Source organism: Rattus norvegicus, chromosome 2, assembly GCF_036323735.1.
Source record: "Rattus norvegicus strain BN/NHsdMcwi chromosome 2, GRCr8, whole genome shotgun sequence".
In the NCBI taxonomy this organism is placed as follows: domain Eukaryota; kingdom Metazoa; phylum Chordata; class Mammalia; order Rodentia; family Muridae; genus Rattus; species Rattus norvegicus.
Window position 1 is genome coordinate 150,856,088 of NC_086020.1, and position 24,058 is coordinate 150,880,145.

Consider the following 24,058-nt stretch of genomic DNA (forward strand, 5'->3'; position numbering starts at 1 on the left):
TTTCCTGCCTTCTACTCCTCCTGGGTGTATGTGCTTCTTTTTGTTCTAGAGCTTTTAGGTGTGCTGTCAGGCTGCTGACGTATGCTCTTTCCTGTTTCTTTCTGCAGGCACTCAGCGCTATGAGTTTTCCTCTTAGCACAGCTTTCATTGTGTCCCATAAGTTTGAGTATGTTGTATCTTCATTTTCATTAAATTCTAAAAAGTTTTTAATTTCTTTCTTTATTTCTTCCTTGACCAGGTTATCATTGAGTAGAGCATTGTTCAATTTCCACATATATGTGGGCATTCATTCTTGATTGTTATTGAAGAACAATTTTAGGCCGTGGTGGTCCGATAGCACACATGGTATTATTTCTATCTTTCTGTACCTGTTGAGGTCCGTTTTTTGACCAATTATATGGTCAATTTTGGAGAAAGTACCATGAGTAGCTGAGAAGAAGGTATATCCTTTTGCTTTAGGATAGAATGTTCTATAAATATCCGTTAAGTCCATTTGGCTCATGACTTCTCTTAGTCTGTCTACATCTCTGTTCAATTTCTGTTTCCATGATCTGTCCATTGATGAGAGTGGGGTGTTGAAATCTCCCACTATTATTGTGTGAGGTGCAATGTGTGTTTTGAGCTTTAGTAAGGTTTCTTTTATGTATGTAGGTGCCCTTGTATTTGTGGGCATAGATATTTAGGATTGAGAGTTCATCTTGGTGGATTTTTCCTTTGATGAATATGAAGTGTCCTTCCTTATCTTTTTTGATGACTTTTAGTTGGAAATTGATTTTATTTGATATTAGAATGGCTACTCCAGCTTGCTTCTTCTGACCATTTGCTTGGAAAATTGTTTTCCAGCCTTTCACTCTGAGGTAATGTCTGTCTTTGTCTCTGAGGTGTGTTTCCTGTAGGCAGCAGAATGCAGGGTCCTCGTTGCGTATCCAGTTTGTTAATCTATGTCTTTTTATTGGGGAGTTGAGGCCATTGATGTTGAGAGATATTAAGGAATAGTGATTATTGCTTCCCGTTATATTCATATTTGGATGTGAGGTTATGTTTGTGTGCTTTCATTCTCTTTGTTTTGTTGCTAAGACGATTAGTTTCTTGCTTCTTCTAGGTTATAGCTTGCCTCCTTATGTTGGGCTTTACCATTTATTATCCTTTGTAGTGCTGGATTTGTAGAAAGATATTGTGTAAATTTGGTTTTGTCATGGAATATCTTGGTTTCTCCATCTATGTTAATTGAGAGTTTTGCAGGATACAGTAACCTGGGCTGGCATTTGTGTTCTCTTAGGGTCTGTATGACATCAGTCCAGGATCTTCTGGCCTTCATAGTTTCTGGCGAGAAGTCTGGTGTGATTCTGATAGGTCTGCCTTTATATGTTACTTGACATTTTTCCCTTACTGCTTTTAATATTCTTTCTTTATTTTGTGCATTTGGTGTTTTGACTATTATGTGACGGGAGGTGTTTCTTTTCTGGTCCAATCTATTTGGAGTTCTGTAGGCTTCTTGTATGCCTATGGGTATCTCTTTTTTTAGATTAGGGAAGTTTTCTTCTATGATTTTGTTGAAGATATTTACTGGTCCTTTGAGCTGGGAGTCTTCACTCTCTTCTATACCTATTATCCTTAGGTTTGATCTTCTCATTGAGTCCTGGATTTCCTGTATGTTTTGGACCAGTAGCTTTTTCCGCTTTACATTATCTTTGACAGTTTAGTCAATGATTTCTATGGAATCTTCTGCTCCTGAGATTCTCTCTTCCATCTCTTGTATTCTGTTGGTGAAGCTTGTATCTACAGCTCCTTGTCTCTTCTTTTGGTTTTCTATATCCAGGGTTGTTTCCATGTGTTCTTTCTTGATTGCTTCTATTTCCATTTTTAATTCCTTCAACTGTTTGATTGTGTTTTCCTGGAATTCTTTCAGGGATTTTTGTGATTCCTCTCTGTAGGCTTCTACCTGTTTATTAATGTTTTCCTGTGTTTCCCTAAGGGAGTTCTTCACATCTTTCTTGAAGTCCTCCAGCATCATGATCAAATATGATTTTGAAACTAGATCTTGCTTTTCTGGTGTGTTTGGATATTCCATGTTTGTTTTGGTGGGAGAATTGGGCTCCGATGATGGCATGCAGTCTTGGTTTCTGTTGCTTGGGTTCCTGCGCTTGCCTCTCGCCATCAGATTATCTCTAGTGTTACTTTGTTCTGCTATTTCTGACAGTGGCTAGACTGTCCTATAAGCCTGTGTGTTTGGAGTGCAGTAGACCTGTTTTCCTGTTTTCTTTCAGCCAGTTATGGGAACAGAGTGTTCTGCTTTCAGGCGTGTAGTTTTTCCTCTCTACAGGTCTTCAGCTGTTCCTGTGGGCCTGTGTCTTGAGTTCACCAGGTAGCTTTCTTGCAGCAGAAAAGTTGGTCTTACCTGTGGTCCCGAGGCTCAGGTTCGCTCGTGGGGTGCTGCCCACGGGCTCTCTGCGGCTGCAGCAACCAGGAATACCTGTGCCGCCTCTTCCAGGAGCTTCAGTGCACCAGGGTTCCAGATGGCCTTTGGTGTTTTCCTCTGGCGTCCGAGATGTGTGTGCAGAGAGTAGTCTCTTCTGGTTTCCCAGGCTTGTCTGCCTCTCTGAAGGTTTAGCTCTCCCTCCCACGGGATTTGGGTGCAGAGAACTGTTTATCTGGTCTGTTTCCTTCAGGGTCTGGCGGTGTCTCTGGCAGGGGTCATGCCGCTCCTGGGCCCTCCCCCACGGGAGCCCAGAGGCCTTATACAGTTTCCTCTTGGGCCAGGGATGTGGGCAGGGGTGAGCAGTGTTGGTGGTCTCTTCTGCTCTGCAGCCTCAGGAGTGCCCACCTGACCAGGCGGTTGGGTCTCTCTCTCACAGGGTCTGGGAGCAGAGAGCTGCTGCGGGCCGGGATCCGAGGGTGTGGGACTTCTGGTAAACACAGAACGTGCCCGGTACTAGAGGAATTCTGCTTCCATGTGTCCCAAGCTCACCAGGCAGCTTTCTTGCAGCAGAAAAGTTGGTCTTACCTGTGGTCCCGAGGCTCAAGTTCGCTCGTGGGGTGCTGCCCACGGGCTCTCTGCAGCGGCAGCAACCAGGAAGACCTGTGCCGCCCCTTCCGGGAGCTTCAGTGCACCAGGGTTCCAGATGGTCTTTGGCTTTTTCCTCTGGCGTCCGAGATGTGTGTGCAGAGAGTAGTCTCTTCTGGTTTCCCAGGCTTGTCTGCCTCTCTGAATGTTTAGCTCTCCCTCCCACGGGATTTGGGTGCAGAGAACTGTTTATCAGGTCTGTTTCCTTCAGGGTCTGGCGGTGTCTCTTGCAGGGGTCCTGCCGCTCCTGGGCCCTCCCCCTCGGGAGCCCAGAGGCCTTATACAGTTTCCTCTTGGGCCAGGGATGTGGGCAGGGGTGAGCAGTGTTGGTGGTCTCTTCCACTCTGCACCCTCAGGAGTGCCCACCTGACCAGGTGGTTGGGTCTCCGAGTCTTTATATTCTAAATAGACAAAGAACAACACAAAAAACCCATATGCTACATTATGTAAAATGATTTGGAATATGGTAAAAACTTTAGTTGTTTTACCTTTATTTAGTGCCTGAAAAATATACTTTTCTCTCTATATATAAACAAAAATATGTCAGACCAACTAACCTTGTAAGATTCAGTCTTCCAAAATAGCGTTGAGTTCGTTGGCAGAATAAATTCATATTTTGAAGTTGTGAATTTATATTCTCCAACTTTGACAAAGGTGATTTCTCCAGCGTTATCCACGTGCCAATTGAGTATCTCATAATACCTACTTTCTATGTCTCCGTATAAATCAGTCTCTATTTTTCTTCCATCATGGGTAGTAAATTGTATATTCCTAATGTAATCCCTTATCTAATACTGAGGAATAAGAGAGGAGTTAAAAAGTAAAAAAAAAAAGTAATTTGTAATTATTTAAATAGTTAGAAAATAAAGATTTGTGAAGAAAGTAGACTGATTTCATATGTAAGCCATATATAATTCATAGTATTCTCTTTATTCTAATGCTGTTTTTGTTACCAACTCTTATATACTTTAGCCATAGGTGACAAAAAAGAAAGAATGATTTGATAAATTGAGATATGCTATGCATGTAACATGCATACTGGGTTCTAAAATTTTAAAGGATGAAATCTGTCTCATAAATAATTTCACATTATTATTTTATTACCATGACAACATATTAAATTATTACAACACATTAAATAGTATTTTAGATATACTAGGTTAAACAATATGTGACGTTTAATTTTACCTATATGTCCTTACTTTCTGGACAATTTTAATATGCCATTGATGTATACTACAATTGTATGTACTTGCTAGAGTAAAATAAGCATATACTACCATTTTCCACTATAATATCTCCATTTCAAGAGACAAGAGACAAGAGAATGTTTAGAATAATTTCATTCCCTTTACTCCAGTTTGCTTAAGTAAAGATACAAAGGTCCACAACTGATTCATTCTTTTGAAACTCTCAGTCTAGTAAAGAGACTGGGCAATTAGAATTTAAAGTTAAATACAAGAAGTTTATGTAGTTGTCGTATCACAATTTCCTCCCAAATTTAATCATATCATCACTTCAGGGAGGCTTTTTAAGTAATAAAGTAAATGTCTGAAAATAGCTTTAGGGAAGTCCATGTAACTGAGTACTTTCACTAGGTAGCTCCCTGACAGAGAAAGCAAGGAAAGCTGAAAGTCCTTCTCAGCCTCTGTTAAATTGCAAAGAAGAATCAGACAAGACAAGGTACAAAGAAGACTCTTGAGATCAGTCCATCTGCTGGGAGAAAAAGAAGCCAGCTGAGGTACCTGGAAGTTATTTAGACCAACTAGGGAAGGACACACCATTGAGCGGCCTGAAAGCTATTCTCAAGGTTCAAAGATTGATTTGTGAGCTGTCACCCATGCTAGGTAGGCCTAGGTGTTGCACCTGTCTTAGAGTCATTTCTGTTCCTGTACCTAACTCTTCACCCATATTCCTTTAGGTTACCCCAATAAAATCCATTGGTTGAGTGATTTGGTCATTGGTGGTGTCTGATTGTGGTGTGTTTAGGGATCCCTATGTGGGTGAGTAGATGTGTGTGTTACATCTCCATAGGAAAAGTTGTATCACATCACAGTTGCTTTTGTAGAAAAACTGTTGAAAGGGGCACGAAGAGGTGAGAGCTGGCTGACTTTGGAAACTGGAAATTCTTTATTTCTCAGAAAAATTCCACTTTAGCTGGGTTATAAAAGATTAGCAGGACATTTTTCTGAGAGTATGCTTCTGAATTGTTAGTTTCCATTATGCAGAAATGGCCTTGGTGAGTGGTACAATAGTTTGTAGGACTGACTTTTAATCTATAGGATCAAAGAGACTTTGAGAATTCTTTATTCTCAATGAGAAAACAACCTCTTTCTAACTTGCTCTTCTCTGCATTAACATTAGGTAAGTGAGAGCATGCTTTCCTTAGCATGAAAGAAATTCATCACACAGGGCATATCCTTGGTCTTCATCTGCCCTACCTGCTGTACTTGAATTTATTAAAAAAAAAGGCCTTAGTGTAGTCAAAACCTCTCCATAGACCAGCAAGACTGGAATCTGGAGTCTTTTGGTTCCATTAAATATTGTGATGACAAGGGAGGAATACATTTATCAAACATTATTTGCCTTTGTTGTAAAGAGATGATTATTATTCTTCCTAATTTTTATAATAGGGATTAAGGCTATATACCTGAAATATTTACTAACTGGATATATTAAAGTGTTTTAGTTACCATCTACTACTTTGTGTTACCTGGCCTCTTGTTTTCTTCTATCTTTTTTCTTGTCTTTCTCAATGCCCATGAAATAAATGACAAAAGTCATGAAAATTTAACACATATGCTAAATCCATGAAATGTTCTCCCTAGTCCTTATCAATAGTAAAGCACATAAATGGTCAAAGATTTCCACAGTCTGACCCTTTCCTTGATCAGCCTTCCTACAGTTTCATTAGTTTGAATTTTCTGGTTAGTAGGACATATTTCTCTAACTTCATATAATTCTCAAAAATTTAGAAATGACAGGTGGCTATTGGGCATAGCTCTAGTCCCACAGATGGATTCAGGGTACACAGTGCAAATTTGTCTCACAAAGAGAAAGATGAGAAGGAACAGGAGAAGTAAAATAAGAAGGAGACAAAAAACAGTGTAATTTAGAAATGTTCAAGTAAAGAACAGAACTTCAAATTGTTCCTAGTCTTGTCTATTGGTAGGATAGTCTTGAAATATAAGTAAATATTGGGTATAGCTTTTGTTTCTTTTTTAAAAAATGAAAACTCTATATTGAGACATTTACCAGCTTTTTAGATTCACAGAATGAAGAGTTACCTGGGTGACTAAGAACATTTAACACTGAATGCAGTGCGGGCCAACCTGGAAATGAAGGTTAAGTGGAAATGCAAGGGTCCCAGCCTCTGGCAAATTAACAGTGTTTTATATAAGTGTAAAGGGTAATGATCAGGTGAGTAAGAAGTAACACATTAGTGATGTTAAGTGGGCCTCTTGTGGGGCTGGCAAGAACAAAACAGGGATGCTCAAGTTTTATCTTTTGTAAATGGGGGAGGAGAGCGGGTAGACAAAAACAAGCAGGAATTAAATGGATGAGACCAGTTTGGCAAGATTGCTCATGTTTACCAACATGAATCTTTTGACAGGTGATGAAGGAAGGCAGAGTAGATGTGAGTCTCAGATACAGTTATAATCTTTATCCTCTGACATCTATCCTTTGTCTGTGTCTTGATATATTGTATAAAGACCTCATTCTCTAGTCTTTCCCTTGAATATATAAGACATGTTGTTAAGACAGAAGTTCTGAAGTGTAAGGAAAATTGTGTAAAATATCCAGGACTCATCCTAACCTGGAGGGATATAAAAGTCTTTGCATCACATGAAGCTGATGTTTTGGAATCCAAGTAGTGATCTTAGATTACAAGATGCATGCTGGAAACAGGAAAGAGACCAAAGGAAGAAACCAGAGTCACTACCACATGCTTTATTCCTAGACACATTTACATTTCATTTTTTTAAAGAATAACAGATTATTTTGTAAAATGCATTATTAATTTTTGTGAAACAGGTTTGTTATTGTTGAAAACAAACCTAGTAATTTGGTAAGAAATGTGGACTTAAAAGGAACAATCAAGTCATCCAGACAAGTTGTGATGGTATAAAATCATACAGAAGCAAGTCAGCAATTTCAGTGGTATGAACATGGGAGTAAAATCTTGATTTTACAACATGCTACATTATAAGATCAAATAACATACCTTCTTGGACTCAAAGTCAGGTACAACTGGACATGCTATAGTTTTCCTATGTTCTTCTGTTGTGTCAGCTCTGCTTAATTCATCAATGGCATAAGCTATAAGATACACAGCTTGTTTGACATTGTTTGTGATTCTTAGCTGAGATGTGTCCGGATAGGTATTTTTCAGATCCTCCAATTTCTCCTCTCCAGTGCAGAGCTGATCAGACATGGCATACAATCTGTCTTCTTTTCCAGTCATATTCATTCTGTGGTCCACATTGTAAGGCACAATGCTGTTGGGCCAGGTACAGTTAAAAGCAGTGTGCCAGAATTCAATGGTCAAGGCATCATTTGGATCCTTGCTAGGGTGTACATCATAAAAAAATTCTTTTAATCCTGGTATAACACTTCTCGGGATTGCAAATCCAATGGTTCCACCAAAATAGGGAAAATACTCAGGCTTTGCAATGAGAGCTGAGGTAATCCAGGCTTCACTGGCTATCCATGTCCTGTCAGTTATGTTATGATGAACCACTTCCAGCACAAAGGGGCTGAGATGAATGTCAGTTGCATAAAGCACAATGACTTTGGCAGTGGAACTCTTTACTGCATCAACAGCTATTTGCATTTTCTCATTGGAGCAGACTTTTGGAATGGTTTCAGTGAAAGCAACGCAGAGGTCGGACTTCTCCATTCTTTCCTTAAATAATTTTACTCCCTGTTTACCATAATCACCACCAGTTGCAATAGCACCTACCCAGACCATCCAAAATGTATAATCAGTTTCACGATTGCCTCATACTGGAACTTATCACTGGGTATTGTGCAAACAGTGTTGGCATAATTAACAATATTAGTGAGAATTGGGGAGGATGAAGCATAGCCCACCTAAAATTGGAAATGTTTATAGTTACTGGCAAGAAGGAGCCAAAAATTAAATGAAAATTATAGTCTCAGGATATTTGAGAAGGGGCTGAATAGTGATCCCTTTGCACTTCCTTCCTTCCATAGACAATGTCTTTCTATTTGTTGTTGTACTAACTGGGTAGGGATGGGGACAATTCTGACAACACTTTGGATGCCCTTCAACAAAAAGATTTCAGGACTGCCAATTGTTAAGATAAAGATCCCTAGTATCACAAGTGTTCAGGGGTAGGACCCCAGCAGTTTCAGGAAGGTCTCTCCCAGTTTCCTTCATCGTGCTGGACATTTTTCACTTCCCTGAGTCAGGATATCCAATCTCTTCTTCAGCTTTATCAGCTCACGTGCAGAGATGATGGCCTAATTCCAAGTTTTAATCTGCACACTCATACGACTTTGTCTCTATGCGCTCTCCTTGTCTTACTTCTGATTTCTTAACCGTGTTCTGTCTTTTTCATTTGTCTTTATTTTCCTGCTATCAAGACTCCTGTGCATGCAGGTTCTAAATCTTGAACAACATGAAAGAATGGATACTCAATAATAGAGTTTAGGGCAGATAGAACTCAATAGCCGCTGCAATTTAGATGAGCTACATGAAACTCAGCCTGAAGATATGTGCCAAGTTGCCCACCATTCCTTGTATTCTTTTTTTTTTTTGATCATATTTTTTTTTATTAACTTGAGTATTTCTTATATACATTTCGAGTGTTATTCCCTTTCCCGGTTTCCGGGCAAACATCCCCCTCCCCCCTCCCCTTCCTTATGGGTGTTCCCCTCCCAACCCTCCCCCCATTGCCGCCCTCCCCCCATAGACTAGTTCACTGGGGGTTCAGTCTTAGCAGGACCCAGGGCTTCCCCTTCCACTGGTGCTCTTACTAGGATATTCATTGCTACCTATGGGGTCAGAGTCCAGGGTCATTCCATGTATAGTCTTTAGGTAGTGGCTTAGTCCCTGGAAGCTCTGGTTGCTTGGCATTGTTGTACTTTTGGGGTCTCGAGCCCCTTCCAGCTCTTCCAGTTCTTTCTCTGATTCTTCAATAGGGGACCTATTCTCAGTTCAGTGGTTTGCTGCTGGCATTCGCCTCTATATTTGCTGTATTCTGGCTGTGTCTCTCAGGAGCGATCTACATCCGGCTCCTGTCGGTCTGCACTTCTTTGCTTCATCCATCTTGTCTAATTGGGTGGCTGTATATGTATGGGCCACATGTGGGGCAGGCTCTGAATGGGTGTTCCTTCAGTCTCTGTTTTAATCTTTGCCTCTCCCTTCCCTGCCAAGGGTATTCTTTTTCCTCATTTAAAGAAGGAGTGAAGCATTCACATTTTGATCATCCGTCTTGAGTTTCGTTTGTTCTAGGGATCTAGGGTAATTCAAGCATTTGGGCTAATAGCCACTTATCAATGAGTGCATACCATGTATGTCTTTCTGTGATTGGGTTAGCTCACTCAGGATGATATTTTCCAGTTCCAACCATTTGCCTACGAATTTCATAAACTCGTTGTTTTTGATAGCTGAGTAATATTCCATTGTGTAGATGTACCACATTTTCTGTATCCATTCCTCTGTTGAAGGGCATCTGGGTTCTTTCCAGTTTCTGGCTATTATACATAAGGCTGCGATGAACATAGTGGAGCACGTGTCTCTTTTATATGTTGAGGCATCTTTTGGGTATATGCCCAAGAGAGGTATAGCTGGATCCTCAGGCAGTTCAATGTCCAATTTTCTGAGGAACCTCCAGACTGATTTCCAGAATGGTTTTACCAGTCTGCAATCCCACCAACAATGGAGGAGTGTTCCTCTTTCTCCACATCCTCGCCAGCATCTGCTGTCACCTGAGTTTTTGATCTTAGCCAATCGCACTGGTGTGAGGTGAAATCTCAGGGTTGTTTTGATTTGCATTTCCCTTATGACTAAAGATGTTGAACATTTCTTTAGGTGTTTCTCAGCCATTCGGCATTCCTCAGCTGTGAATTCTTTGTTTAGCTCTGAACCCCATTTTTTAATAGGGTTATTTGTTTCCCTGCGGTCTAACTTCTTGAGTTCTTTCTATATTTTGGATATAAGGCCTCTATCTGTTGTAGGATTGGTAAAGATCTTTTCCCAATCTGTTGGTTGCCGTTTTGTCCTAACCACAGTGTCCTTTGCCTTACAGAAGCTTTGCAGTTTTATGAGATCCCATTTGTCGATTCTTGATCTTAGAGCATAAGCCATTGGTGTTTTGTTCAGGAAATTTTTTCCAGTGCCCATGTGTTCCAGATGCTTCCCTAGTTTTTCTTCTTTTAGTTTGAGTGTGTCTGGTTTGATGTGTAGGTCCTTGATCCACTTGGACTTAAGCTTTGTACAGGGTGATAAGCATGGATCGATCTGCATTCTTCTACATGTTGCCCTCCAGTTGAACCAGCACCATTTGCTGAAAATGCTATCTTTTTTCCATTGGATGGTTTTGGCTCCTTTGTCAAAAATCAAGTGACCATAGGTGTGTGGGTTCATTTCTGGGTCTTCAATTCTATTCCATTGGTCTATCTGTCTGTCTCTGTACCAATACCATGCAGTTTTTATCACTATTGCTCTGTAATACTGCTTGAGTTCAGGGATAGTGATTCCCCCTGAAGTCCTTTTATTGTTGAGGATAGCTTTAGCTATCCTGGGTTTTTTGTTATTCCAGATGAATTTGCAAATTGTTCTGTCTAACTCTTTGAAGAATTGGATTGGTATTTTGATGGGGATTGCATTGAATCTGTAGATCGCTTTTGGTAAAATGGCCATTTTTACTATATTAATCCTGCCAATCCATGAGCATGGGAGATCTTTCCATCTTCTGAGGTCTTCTTCAATTTCTCTCCTCAGTGTCTTGAAGTTCTTATTTTACAGATCTTTTACTTGCTTGGTTAAAGTCACACCGAGGTACTCCATATTATTGGGGTCTATTATGAAGGGTGTCGTTTCCCTAATTTCTTTCTCGGCTTGTTTCTCTTTTGTATAGAGGAAGGCAACTGATTTATTTGAGTTAATTTTATACCCAGACACTTTGCTGAAGTTGTTTATCAGCTTTAGTAGTTCTCTGGTGGAACTTTTGGGATCACTTAAATATACTATCATGTCATCTGCAAATAGTGATATTTTGACCTCTTCTTTTCCGATCTGTATCCCTTTGATCTCCTTTTGTTGTCTGATTGCTCTGGCTAGAACTTCAAGAATTATATTGAATAAGTAGGGAGAGAGTGGGCAGCCTTGTCTAGTGCCTGATTTTAGTGGGATTGCTTCAAGTTTCTCTCCATTTAGTTTAATGTTAGCAACTGGTTTGCTGTATATGGCTTTTACTATGTTTAGGTATGGGCCTTGAATTCCTATTCTTTCCAGGACTTTTATCATGAAGGGGTGTTGAATTTTGTCAAATGCTTTCTCAGCATCTAATGAAATGATCATGTGGTTCTGTTCTTTCAGTTTGTTTATATAATGGATCACGTTGATGGTTTTCCGTATATTAAACCATCCCTGCATGCCTGGGATGAAGCCTACTTGATCATGGTGGATGATTGTTTTGATGTGCTCTTGAATTCGGTTTGCCAGAATTTTATTGAGTATTTTTGCGTCGATATTCATAAGGGAAATTGGTCTGAAGTTCTCTTTCTTTGTTGTGTCTTTGTGTGGTTTAGGTATAAGAGTAATTGTGGCTTCGTAGAAGGAATTCGGTAGGGCTCCATCTGTTTCAATTTTGTGGAATAGTTTGGATAATATTGGTATGAGGTCTTCTATGAAGGTTTGATAGAATTCTGCACTAAACCCGTCTGGACCTGGGCTCTTTTTGGTTGGGAGACCTTTAATGACTGCTTCTATTTCCTTAGGAGTTATGGGGTTGTTTAGCTGGTTTATCTGTTCTTGATTTAACTTCGATACCTGGTATCTGTCTAGGAAATTGTCCATTTCCTGAAGATTTTCAAATTTTGTTGAATATAGGTTTTTATAGTAAGATCTGATGATTTTTTGAATTTCCTCCGAATCTGTAGTTATGTCTCCCTTTTCATTTCTGATTTTGTTAATTTGGACACACTCTCTGTGTCCTCTCGTTAGTCTGGCTAAGGGTTTATCTATCTTGTTGATTTTCTCAAAGAACCAACTTTTGGTTCTGTTGATTCTTTCTATGGTCCTTTTTGTTTCTACTTGGTTGATTTCAGCTCTGAGTTTGATTATTTCCTGCCTTCTACTCCTCCTGGGTGTATTTGCTTCTTTTTGTTCTAGAGCTTTTAGGTGTGCTGTCAAGCTGCTGACATATGCTCTTTCCTGTTTCTTTCTGCAGGCACTCAGCGCTATGAGTTTTCCTCTTAGCACAGCTTTCATTGTGTCTCATAAGTTTGAGTATGTTGTATCTTCATTTTCATTAAATTCTAAAAAGTTTTTAATTTCTTTCTTTATTTCTTCCTTGACCAGGTTATCATTGAGTAGAGCATTGTTCAATTTCCACGTATATGTGGGCATTCTTCCCTTATTGTTATTGAAGACCAGTTTTAGGCCGTGGTGGTCCGATAGCACGCATGGGATTATTTCTATCTTTCTGTACCTGTTGAGGCCCGTTTTTTGACCAATTATATGGTCAATTTTGGAGAAAGTACCATGAGGAGCTGAGAAGAAGGTATATCCTTTTGCTTTAGGATAGAATGTTCTATAAATATCCGTTAAGTCCATTTGGCTCATGACTTCTCTTAGTCTGTCGACATCACTGTTTAATTTCTGTTTCCATGATCTGTCCATTGATGAGAGTGGGGTGTTGAAATCTCCCACTATTATTGTGTGAGGTGCGATGTGTGTTTTGAGCTTTAGTAAGGTTTCTTTTACGTATGTAGGTGCCCTTGTATTTGGGGCATAGATATTTAGGATTGAGAGTTCATCTTGGTTGATTTTTCCTTTGATGAATATGAAGTGTCCTTCCTTATCTTTTTTGATGACTTTTAGTTGGAAATTGATTTTATTTGATATTAGAATGGCTACTCCAGCTTGCTTCTTCTGACCATTTGCTTGGAAAGTTGTTTTCCAGCCTTTCACTCTGAGGTAGTGTCTGTCTTTGTCTCTGAGGTGTGTTTCCTGTAGGCAGCAGAATGCAGGGTCCTCGTTGCGTATCCAGTTTGTTAATCTATGTCTTTTTATTGGGGAGTTGAGGCCATTGATATTGAGAGATATTAAGGAATAGTGATTATTGCTTCCCGTTATATTCATATTTGGATGTGAGGTTATGTTTGTGTGCTTTCATTCTCTTTGTTTTGTTGCTAAGACGATTAGTTTCTTGCTTCTTCTAGGGTATAGCTTGCCTCCTTATGTTGGGCTTTACCATTTATTATCCTTTGTAGTGCTGGATTTGTAGAAAGATATTGTGTAAATTTGGTTTTGTCATGGAATATCTTGGTTTCTCCATCAATGTTAATTGAGAGTTTTGCTGGATACAGTAACCTTGGCTGGCATTTGTGTTCTCTTAGGGTCTGTATGACATCAGTCCAGGATCTTCTGGCCTTCATAGTTTCTGGCGAGAAGTCTGGTGTGATTCTGATAGGTCTCCCTTTATATGTTACTTGACCTTTTTCCCTTACTGCTTTTAATATTCTTTCTTTATTTTGTGTGTTTGGTGTTTTGACAATTATGTGACGGGAGGTGTTTCTTTTCTGGTCCAATCTATTTGGAGTTCTGTAGGCTTCTTGTATGTCTATGGGTATCTTTTTTTTTAGGTTAGGGAAGTTTTCTTCTATGATTTTGTTGAAGATATTTACTGGTCCTTTGAGCTGGGAGTCTTCACTCTCTTCTATACCTATTATCCTTAGGTTTGATCTTCTCATTGAGTCCTGGATTTCCTGTATGTTTTGGACCAGTAGCTTTTTCTGCTTTACATTATCTTTGACAGTTGAGTCAATGATTTCTATGGAATCTTCTGCTCCTGAGATTCTCTCTTCCATCTCTTGTATTCTGTTGGTGAAGCTTGTATCTACAGCTCCTTGTCTCTTCTTTTGGTTTTCTATATCCAGGGTTGTTTCCATGTGTTCTTTCTTGATTGCTTCTATTTCCATTTTTAATTCCTTCAACTGTTTGATTGTGTTTTCCTGGAATTCTTTCAGGGATTTTTGCGATTCCTCTCTGTAGGCTTTTACTTGTTTATTAATGTTTTCCTGTGCTTCCCTAAGTGTGTTCATGTCTTTCTTGAAGTCCTCCAGCATCATGATCAAATATGATTTTGAAACTAGATCTTGCTTTTCTGGTGTGTTTGGATATTCCATGTTTGTTTTGGTGGGAGAATTGGGCTCCGATGATGGCATGTAGTCTTGGTTTCTGTTGCTTGGGTTCCTGTGCTTGCCTCTCGCCATCAGATTATCTCTAGTGTTACTTTGTTCTGCTATTTCTGACAGTGGCTAGACTGTCCTATAAGCCTGTGTGTCAGGAGTGCTGTAGACCTGTTTTCCTCTCTTTCAGTCAGTTATGGGGACAGAGTGTTCTGCTTTCGGGCGTGTAGTTTTTCCTCTCTACAGGTCTTCAGCTGTTCCTGTGGGCCTGTGTCTTGAGTTCACCAGGCAGCTTTCTTGCAGCAGAAAATTTGGTCTTACCTGTGGTCCTGAGGCTCAGGTTCGCTCGTGGGGTGCTGCCCAGGGGCTCTCTGCAGCGGCAGCAACCAGGAAGACCTGTGCCGCCCCTTCCGGGAGCTTCAGTGCACCAGGGTTCCAGATGGTCTTTGGCTTTTTCCTCTGGTGTCCGAGATGTGTGTGCAGGGAGCAGTCTCTTCTGGTTTCCCAGGCTTGTCTGCCTCTCTGAAGGTTTAGCTCTCCCTCCCACGGGATTTGGGTGCAGAGAACTGTTTATCCGGTCTGTTTCCTTCAGGGTCCGGCGGTGTCTCTGGCAGGGGTCTTGCCGCTCCTGGGCCCTCCCCCACGGGAGCCCAGAGGCCTTATACAGTTTCCTCTTGGGCCAGGGATGTGGGCAGGGGTGAGCAGTGTTGGTGGTCTCTTCCGCTCTGCAGCCTCAGGAGTGCCCACCTGACCAGGTGGTTGGGTCTCTCTCTCACCGGGTCTGGGAGCAGAGAGCTGCTGCAGGCCGGGATCCGCGGGTGTGGGACCCATTCCTTGTATTCTTTTCCACTGTACTTTGTTTTCTATTCTTCTCACTCACATTTCAAGCTCTCTAAATTAAATACTGTAGTTGATGGACATTATGGGTAATTAACTCAGCACTTGTCTACAAGGAACCAGTCCCTGGGTTTTATCTAGAGTATAACAAAGAAAAGGAAAGCAAGGAATGATGGAAGTTAGAAATGAAGGATTGGATGGGTAAAGAAAGAATAAAAGAGATAAAGGAAGACAGAAACAAAGAAGAAAGAAGGAAGAGAAAAGGAGGGAATATAGGATAGAGGAAGGAATGGTGAGTGATAATCTGCCATTATTTTGGGGTCACCAATAATCTTGCTCACCATTCATATCCACACATCCTGACCCATTCCTGCTGCAGGCTTTGAAATTATTCTAGATATTTTTTCTAATCAGTAATGCTTTGCACTTACTTATTCTTGTATTTACAGGCATCATTCTGTCTGGGTTTAAAATAACCTATTAAGTTAGCTAATGTCAAGTCCCAATCTCATTTTAGCATGTCAGTATGATGATTTTGCTTATGACTTTCAAGCATCAACAGAGACCAAAAGGAAAGCATGTTCTTTATTCCAGCCACCAACCAACTACCAACTATTTATGAATAACCTCTAACCTGCTCCACACAGTGCTCTGAGCCCAGTGAACATGTGAGTCAGTTCGAGCGTGATGCTCCAGCATTTTGAGCAATTTCAAGTTCCTTCTAAATAGGCAGGGATTCACATTGCAAGGGCTTGGCTGAAAAAAGTAATTTGGAGAACCTGGACTGATTCTGTCTTTTCTCTGCATCTTACTGCAGCATCTCAGGACCTCATAGAAAGTTGCAATAATTTCTATAGGCTCTTTGTATTTCTCTTTCTCTTTTTTTTCCTTCTGGTCTTTTTGAGACAGCATTTCCTTGTACAACGTCCCTGACTCTGTTGGCAGTCACTTTCTTAAACAGGCTGTCTATAAATGAATAGAGATTTACCTCCTTCTACATCCTAAGTTCTAAAGACATGTGTCACCCCTCCTGGCAAGTCTTTGTATTTATTTTTAAGCACACTATTTCAAGATACCTGAGGTACATTAAAATCATTTAGAATTCTTGAAACTGCAATTGACATAGTTGATCCTCCTGCTCCAATAACTCCAACGAGATATTTTCCAGTGCTGTTCCTAAGGTTAGGCTTGTATTCTTCCTGCCCTGTTAGAAACACCAAAGCTGACTCCATTGCTTTGGTGGTGGAGAAACAGTTGTCAAATATCTGGTAGCCCAGTGTGTGTTCAGGCAAAATGTCCTTTCTCTCATTAATCTCCTTGATGGTGTGGATCATGGTTTTCATTCAGCGGAAACCCCGGAAATTAAACCTGGAAAGGAAAAGACTTTATGAGCCTTTGACCACTAAGGGGGTTAGGAAAAGAGGAAGCAGGTCAGAGAAGAAGCTTCAGTTGAGTGAGTGATTACAGCATTTGCTGAAGGAACAACAGTTGCCTCAGTTTTCTGTACACATCAAAGTGTTAAGTCATTATAAGTGACTGGTTTACATTTTCTTGGCCTATATGTCTCTTTTATTCTACTACATTTGGAAATTCATTCTTATTTTGCCTACATCTTTATTAAATTGGGTAGTTCTTATTTACATTTTGATTGTTATTCCCCTTCTTGGTTTCCAGGCCAACATTCCTCTAACCCCTGCTCCTCCCATTCTATATGGGTGTTCCATCCCCATCCTCCCCCCACTGCCACCCTCCCCCTCCAACAATCATGTTCACTGGGGGTTCCGTCTTAGCAGGACCAAGGGCTTCCCATTCCACTGGTGCCCCTACTAGGCTATTCATTGCTACCTATGCAGTTGGAGCCCAGTTCATGTATAGTCTTTGGGTAGTGGCTTAGCCCCTGGAAGCTCTGGTTGGTTGGCATTGTTGTTCATATGGGGTCTCAAGCCTCTTCAAACTCTTTCAGTCCTTTCTTTGAATCCTTCAACAGGGGTCCCGTTCTCAGTTCAGTGGTTTGCTGCTGGCATTCGCCTATGTATTTGCCTTATTCTGGCTGTGTCTCTCAGGAGAGATCTACATCAGTTCCTGTCAGCCTGCACTTCATTGATTCATCCATCTTGTCTAGTTTGGTGGCTGTATGTGTTTGGGCCACAAGTGGGGCAGGCTCTGGATGGGTGTTCCTTCAGCCTCTGTTCTAAACTTTGCCTCCCTATTCCCTCCCAAGGGTATTCTTGTTCCCCTTTAAAAGAAGGAATGAAACATTCACATTTTGGTCATAATTGGTTATAAAACAGGCCTCAACAGATAGAGAAAGATAGAAATAATCCCATGTGTCCTATAAGACCACCACAGGCGAGGGGGCGGGCGGCGGCCGCGGCGAGGAGCGGGGGTGGGGAGGCGCCCTCTGGCTCGGGCTGGGCCGGCGGGGAGCACGAGCGAGCCACGGCGGCCCCGTTGGCAGCCTCGGTGGCCGACAGAGTGCTTGGGATTCCATGTGTGTTTGCTGAACTTGTAAAGGCGACACCTGGATGGTGGATTAACAAGAACACTGACCTGTGGGCAGCCTCAGCTGAGAACATTGGATTTTCACCCTAGTCCAGCAGCTCTGCTGCTCACATAGATGCAGATGAATGAAGACCCCATTCGGGAAGACACCTGGCCAGCGGTCCAGAGCTGATGCAGGCCATGCTGGAGTCTCTGCAAACATGATGAAGAAGAGGACATCTCACAAAAAACATCCGACCAGTGTGGGACCAAGCAAACCTGTGTCCCAGTCCCGGCGGAACATCGTAGGCTGCAGGATCCAGCATGGGTGGAGAGAGGGCAACGGCCCTGTCACCCAGTGGAAGGGGACTGTCCTGGACCAGGTGCCTGTGAACCCTTCCCTGTATCTCATAAAGTACGATGGATTTGACTGTGTCTATGGACTAGAGCTGAACAAGGATGACAGAGGGAGAGAGAAGTCCTCCCTGACAGAGTTGCAACATCTCGGATTAGCGATGCACACTTAGCGGACACAATGATTGGCAAAGCGGTGGAGCACATGTTTGAAACAGAGGATGGCTCTAAAGATGAGTGGAGGGGGATGGTCTTGGCACGGGCACCTGTCATGAACACATGGTTTTACATCACCTATGAGAAAGACCCTGTCTTGTACATGTACCAGCTCCTAGATGATTACAAAGAAGGCGACCTCCGCATTATGCCCGATTCCAATGATTCACCTCCAGCAGAAAGGGAGCCAGGAGAAGTTGTGGACAGCCTGGTAGGCAAGCAAGTGGAATATGCCAAAGAAGACGGCTCGAAAAGGACTGGCATGGTCATCCATCAAGTAGAGGCCAAGCCCTCTGTCTATTTCATCAAGTTTGATGACGACTTCCATATTTACGTCTACGATTTGGTGAAAACATCCTAGATGTCATCACAAACTCTGCCAAATTTGTGGAACTATTAAATGTATAATTTGTAGACATAAACACTCGATTGCTTTCCAGTTTAATGAAAGCTTAGATGTCCCTGCGAACCCACAATCTCCACCAGCAGAGCTGGTGTTGTTCTGAATAGTGCAGACTGATTCAAACACAAGGCATCTGTGAGGAGTCCTCCCTCTTCAGAGCGTCTGTGTGAGGGGTCCTCTCTCACAGGAAGGCTGTCTGTTGGGGGTTACAAGCAAGGTGGTAAAGTTAAGCTAGCATCATAGTCATTTAAACCTGGATAGGTTGTACCCATTTCCCCTTCACTCTGACACTGTCTTATTCTGCTGCCACAATGCAAGCATAGTTTGTTATTTTTGTTACTGCCTTTTTTGAGAGATTATGTATCTATATAGCTACCTGTCTAGATCTGCATCTGTGTGCCTATGTATATATTATACACACACAGAGGCACTCACCACTGACACGCCTTTCCTTGCGGATTGGGGTGGGGGTGAAAATGTTTTCTCCAGTTCAACAGGAGTGCTCGATCCAAGTCAGTCATATTTATAATATGCCTGCTCTTTGTTTGAAATTAAATTTGGGCACAGGAAGCACACAGAGACATTTAGGTTGTTTCAAAAGTCAATTTCTGAGTACCATTTCAATCCGGAGGCTTTTGGCTGAGTCCAGGTATAAATTAGCCATAAACAGTCAATGACCCACAGTAGAATTCTGGTAAACTGTTGAGAAATCTGGGTAAAAGGCTGCCTTCAATTCTAAGCTTTATTTTTTTTTTGTGGTTTTTGTTGTTATTGTTTGTTTCTGTTATCGTTGTTGTTTACTCTTTAATCATAACTACTTTGACAATAGAGCCCGGGTCCTTGGTTCACATGGAATAATATAGATGTGCTTCTAGACGGCGCATTAGTCCATTTGTTCACACCTGTCAGCGGGGTTTTACTACATGGACTTAAAAGGCAACAATAAATCCAGGGTTTGTATGTGCCGTAGATCCCCGCAAGAACAGTGCATTTGTATTAGAGATGTAAGTTTTAAGTATGGCATTGTTGCCTTCTCTCAAGTTCTCTGGGACTTTTTAATTTTTATTACTACTATTGTTGATATATGATTATGGTCAGAAGGCCTCTTCTCCCCTTCCTTACTCTCTCCCACTCTTCCTGGCTTTCCCCCACAGAGAATGCTAGACCAATATGGCTTTTTGCCTTGACCCTGTTGTGGCAGTGTCTGTTCTTGCTCCAAGTGTGTTATTCATGCAGGTTTATCCCCTCCGTGGCCTCCGGGCTCTGCATGTCTATGATGTGTCACTGGACGGTCATCCTTGCTGGTTATGGGTGGATCGCAGCTCTTCGCCATCAAGTGCATTCATGATTTGCTCCTGTGAGGTGGTTTGAAGCTGAAATAGAACTGACATGCAGTTGGTTGACTAGCCAAACCTCTGCTCGCTCTCACTTTGTCTTGTAGGAAGCCTGGTAGCTTGTCAGCTGGAGAAAGACGGTTTGTAGAATCAGTCTCGTGGTGGTTGGAAATCTATCTGTGGCTGCACAGTATTGATGCTGTCAAGCAAACAGCAGAGGCGTGGCCAAGTGTAGGCATGCTTAACTAGTTGGGGTTCTTCCTGATGACCAAGTGTAGGTATGCTTAACTAGTCGGGGTTCTTCTTGATGACCAAGTGTAGGTATGCTTAACTAGTTGGGGTTCTTCCTGATGCAAGAAGTCAGTCACGGTTCAAGGCGCATGGCTATTGGATATCCATTTAGTCTTCACAGAGGCTGACCGCCCTGTGCTGCAGGCAGGGTGGTCACAACTGCTCACCATGTGAACACAGTACCTCAGTTCCGTCCCTGGCTGCAGTCACCGTGTGCTCAGTGTTTTCTCCTAGGCACCAGGGACAAGCTTCTCAAAGCCGTGTGATCTACCCTAGTCTTGGGTGCCTCTAGTATACGTGACCAGGTGTTGTCCTGCATGTAAATCTCCGAGCAGAGCCTGTCTCTTCCAGCCCATACTGGTAATCTGTGGCACAAGTGGATGAGAGTGTCCTGCATGCACCAATGGTGCAGAACATGCACGGTGACTGGAAAGTCAAACTCCTTTTGAAATGTCCCGAGGACTGGATCAGTTCCAACATGTCTGCCATTATCTGATGCCTTGCATTGTGGTTTTCTGCAAGCAACCTAGGTTGGCTTTGGTTACCCGTGACCTCCCGGTCTGGGGTTGCAACAGAAGACGGGGATGACTTTGCTCACTATTCCAAATACTGCCTTTATGTAAGGCAGAGGGAAGGGGAAGGTTTTTATTTGTTTGTTTGTATTTTAATTGTTTCACCCCTCCTCCCACTCTTTTCTTTTGGTGGCTTCCACCACCCTGAATGGTGACGGACTCCTGAGCCTGCCGCCTTGGGCTCCCCTTAGGCTCACAGTTCAGATCTGCATGCCTTGCTTGCATTGTCCTGGTATCTGAATGTTGACTCCTCATTTAGGAGTTGAACATGAATTTCCAAAATTTTCATGGGGCTTGTGGCAACACAAGCAGTGAATCTGTGTATAAAATTTACTGGCCTTCCTCACTTACCTGCTCTAGTATCGTATCGTGTGTGTGACGTCAGGCTGCCACGTAAACTTCAGAGAAGAACCTTAAAGCAGACCATCCATTTTTGCATGCTCTCTTCTAAGTAGAATGTTCAATGTAACTAACTAAACCTGCATGTTAAAGAGACCTAGGTTCTTTCTTTCTTGCTTTCTTTCTTTCAATTTGCTTTTGGTTTCCTGTATATTTGCTTACTGTGCTGTTCTAGTGGTTGTAGGGTAAAGACACACTGGTGAAGCAGTCGTAGCGCTGACAGAAGGTGATTCCAGTTGTATATGTCACGCAGCATTCGAAGGGACTGTGCACGCTCTAAAAATCACAGTTGCTTCTAAGCCAGATTTCATTTCTATTCTTGTTTTATGTGCCAAACCCCAAAGTGCATTGGGCCTGAATCTCTGAACTCTGTAGACCCATTAGAAAGAAGACTGTTCTGAGCAACACAAACTGTAGTGCCTGAAAACACTTAACACTGATTGTCTGAGAGATGGAGGTCCTCCAAAGATGACACAGGGAAAATACTCAAAATAATCATGGCCGAAATGTCTGTGTTCCTTGGGAATGCTGCGCTCTCTGTATTCTCCACCATTGGTGCAGTTCGAACGAACGAACGAACGAACGAGTAGAGTTCAGAGGTCTTCGTGTTCACATTTAAAACTAGAAAAACGACCTCATTTTTTGAGCTTGAATTCATTTTTGATTTTAATTTTATTTTATACAACGTGTAGACAGTTCCCTGTTCTCTGCATTTAGAAGTATACACAGTACAACTGTTAATTCTGTAAGTAATTTTTATAATTATGATGTAACTCTATCCTTCCTTAAAACATTCAAAATAAACCCTTTATGTGCAAAAAAAAAAAAAGACCACCACAGGCTAAAGCTGGTCTTCAATAACAATACGGGCAGAACGCACATATACACATGGAAGTTGAACAATGCTCTACTCAATGATAACCTGGTCAAGGAAAAATAAAGAAAGAAATTAAAGACTTCTTAGAATTTAATGAAAATGAAGGTACAACATACCCAAATTTATGGGACACAATGAAAGCTGTGCTAAGAGGAAAACTCATAGCTCTGAGTGCCTGCAGAAAGAAACAGGGGAGAGCATATATCAGCAGCTTGATAGCATACCTTAGAGCTCTAGAACAAAAAGAAGGAAATACATCCAGGAGGAGTAGAAGGCAGGAAATAATCAAACTCAGAGCTGAAATCAACCAAGTAGAAACAAAAAGGACTATACAAAGAATCCACAGAACCAAATGTTGGTTCTTTGAGAAAATCAACAAAATAGATAATTCTTTAGCCAGGCTAACAAGAGAACACAGAGAGTGTGTCCAAATTAACAAAATCAGAAATGAAAAGGGAGACATAACTACAGAATCCGAGAAAATTAAAAAAAATCATCAGATCCTACTACAAAAGCCTATATTCAACAAAACTTGAAAATCTGGACAAAATGGACAATTTCCTGGACAAATACCAGGTACCAAAGTTAAATTAGAAACAGATAAACCATTTAAACAACCCCATAACTCCTAAAGAAATAGAAGCTGTCATTAAAAGTCTCCCAACCAAAAAGAGCCCAGGTCCAGATGGGTTTAATGCAGAATTCTATCAGACCTTTGTAGAAGACCTCATACCAATACTGTCAAAACTTTCCACAAAATCTAAACAGAGAGAGAACTACCAAATTTCTTCTATGCAGCCACAATTATGCTTATACATAAACTACACGAAGACCCAAGAATGAATTTCAGACCAATTTCCCTTATGAATATAGACTCAAAAATACTTAATAAACTCTCGCAAACCAAATCAAAAAACACATCAAAACGATCATCCATCATGATCATGTAGGCTTCATCCTAGGGATGCAGAAATGTTTCAGTATATTGAATCCATCAACATAATCCACTATATAGACAAACACAGCAAAAAATACAACATTATCATTTCATTAGATGCTGAGAAAGATGTGACACAATTCAACACCCCTTCACTGTAAAAGTCTCGGAGAGATCAGGTATTCAAGACTCATACCTAAACATAGTAAAAGCAATATACAGCAAACAGTAGCTAACATTAAACTAAATGGAGAGAAACTTGAAGCAATCCCACTAAAATCAGGGACTAGACGATGCTGCCCACTCTGTCCCTACTTATTCAATATAGTACTTGAAACCCTAGCCAGAGCAATCAGACAGTGAAAGGTGGTGAAAAGAATACAAATTGGAAAGGAAGAAACCAAAATACCACTATTTGCAGATGATATTGTAGTATACTTAAGGGACACCAAAAATTCCACCAGAGAACTACTAAGCCTGAAAAACAACTGCAGTAAAGTGGTTGGTTACAAAATTAACTCAAACAAATCAGTACCTTTCCTCTTCTCAAAGGATAAACAGGCAGAGAAAAAATAAGGAAATGACAGCCTTCATAATAGGCCCAAATAACATAATATACCTCGACATGATTCTAACCAAGCCAGTGAAAGATCTGTGTGACAAGTACTTCAAGTCTCTGAAGAAAGAAATTGAGGAAGCTCTCAAAAGATGGAAAGACCTCCCATGCTCATGGATTGGCAGAATTAATATAGTAAAAATGACCATTTTAACTGCAATCTACAGATTAAATGCAATGCCCATCAAAATTGTAACTCAATTTTTCATAGAGTTAGAAAGAGCAATTTGAAAATTCATTTGGAATAACAAAAAGCCAGGAGAGCAAAATCTAAACTCAACAATAAAAGAAC

The 24,058-nt window shown here is 41.2% G+C and overlaps 2 pseudogenes; one reads left to right on the top strand and one right to left on the bottom strand.

Annotated features, from left to right (window-relative positions):
* The window catches only part of LOC120101015 (vomeronasal type-2 receptor 1-like), a 65,977-nt pseudogene that overhangs the window by 38,230 nt on the left and 3,689 nt on the right, over nt 1-24,058 (bottom strand).
* Nucleotides 17,648-19,927, top strand: Spin1-ps3 (spindlin 1, pseudogene 3; annotated as a pseudogene).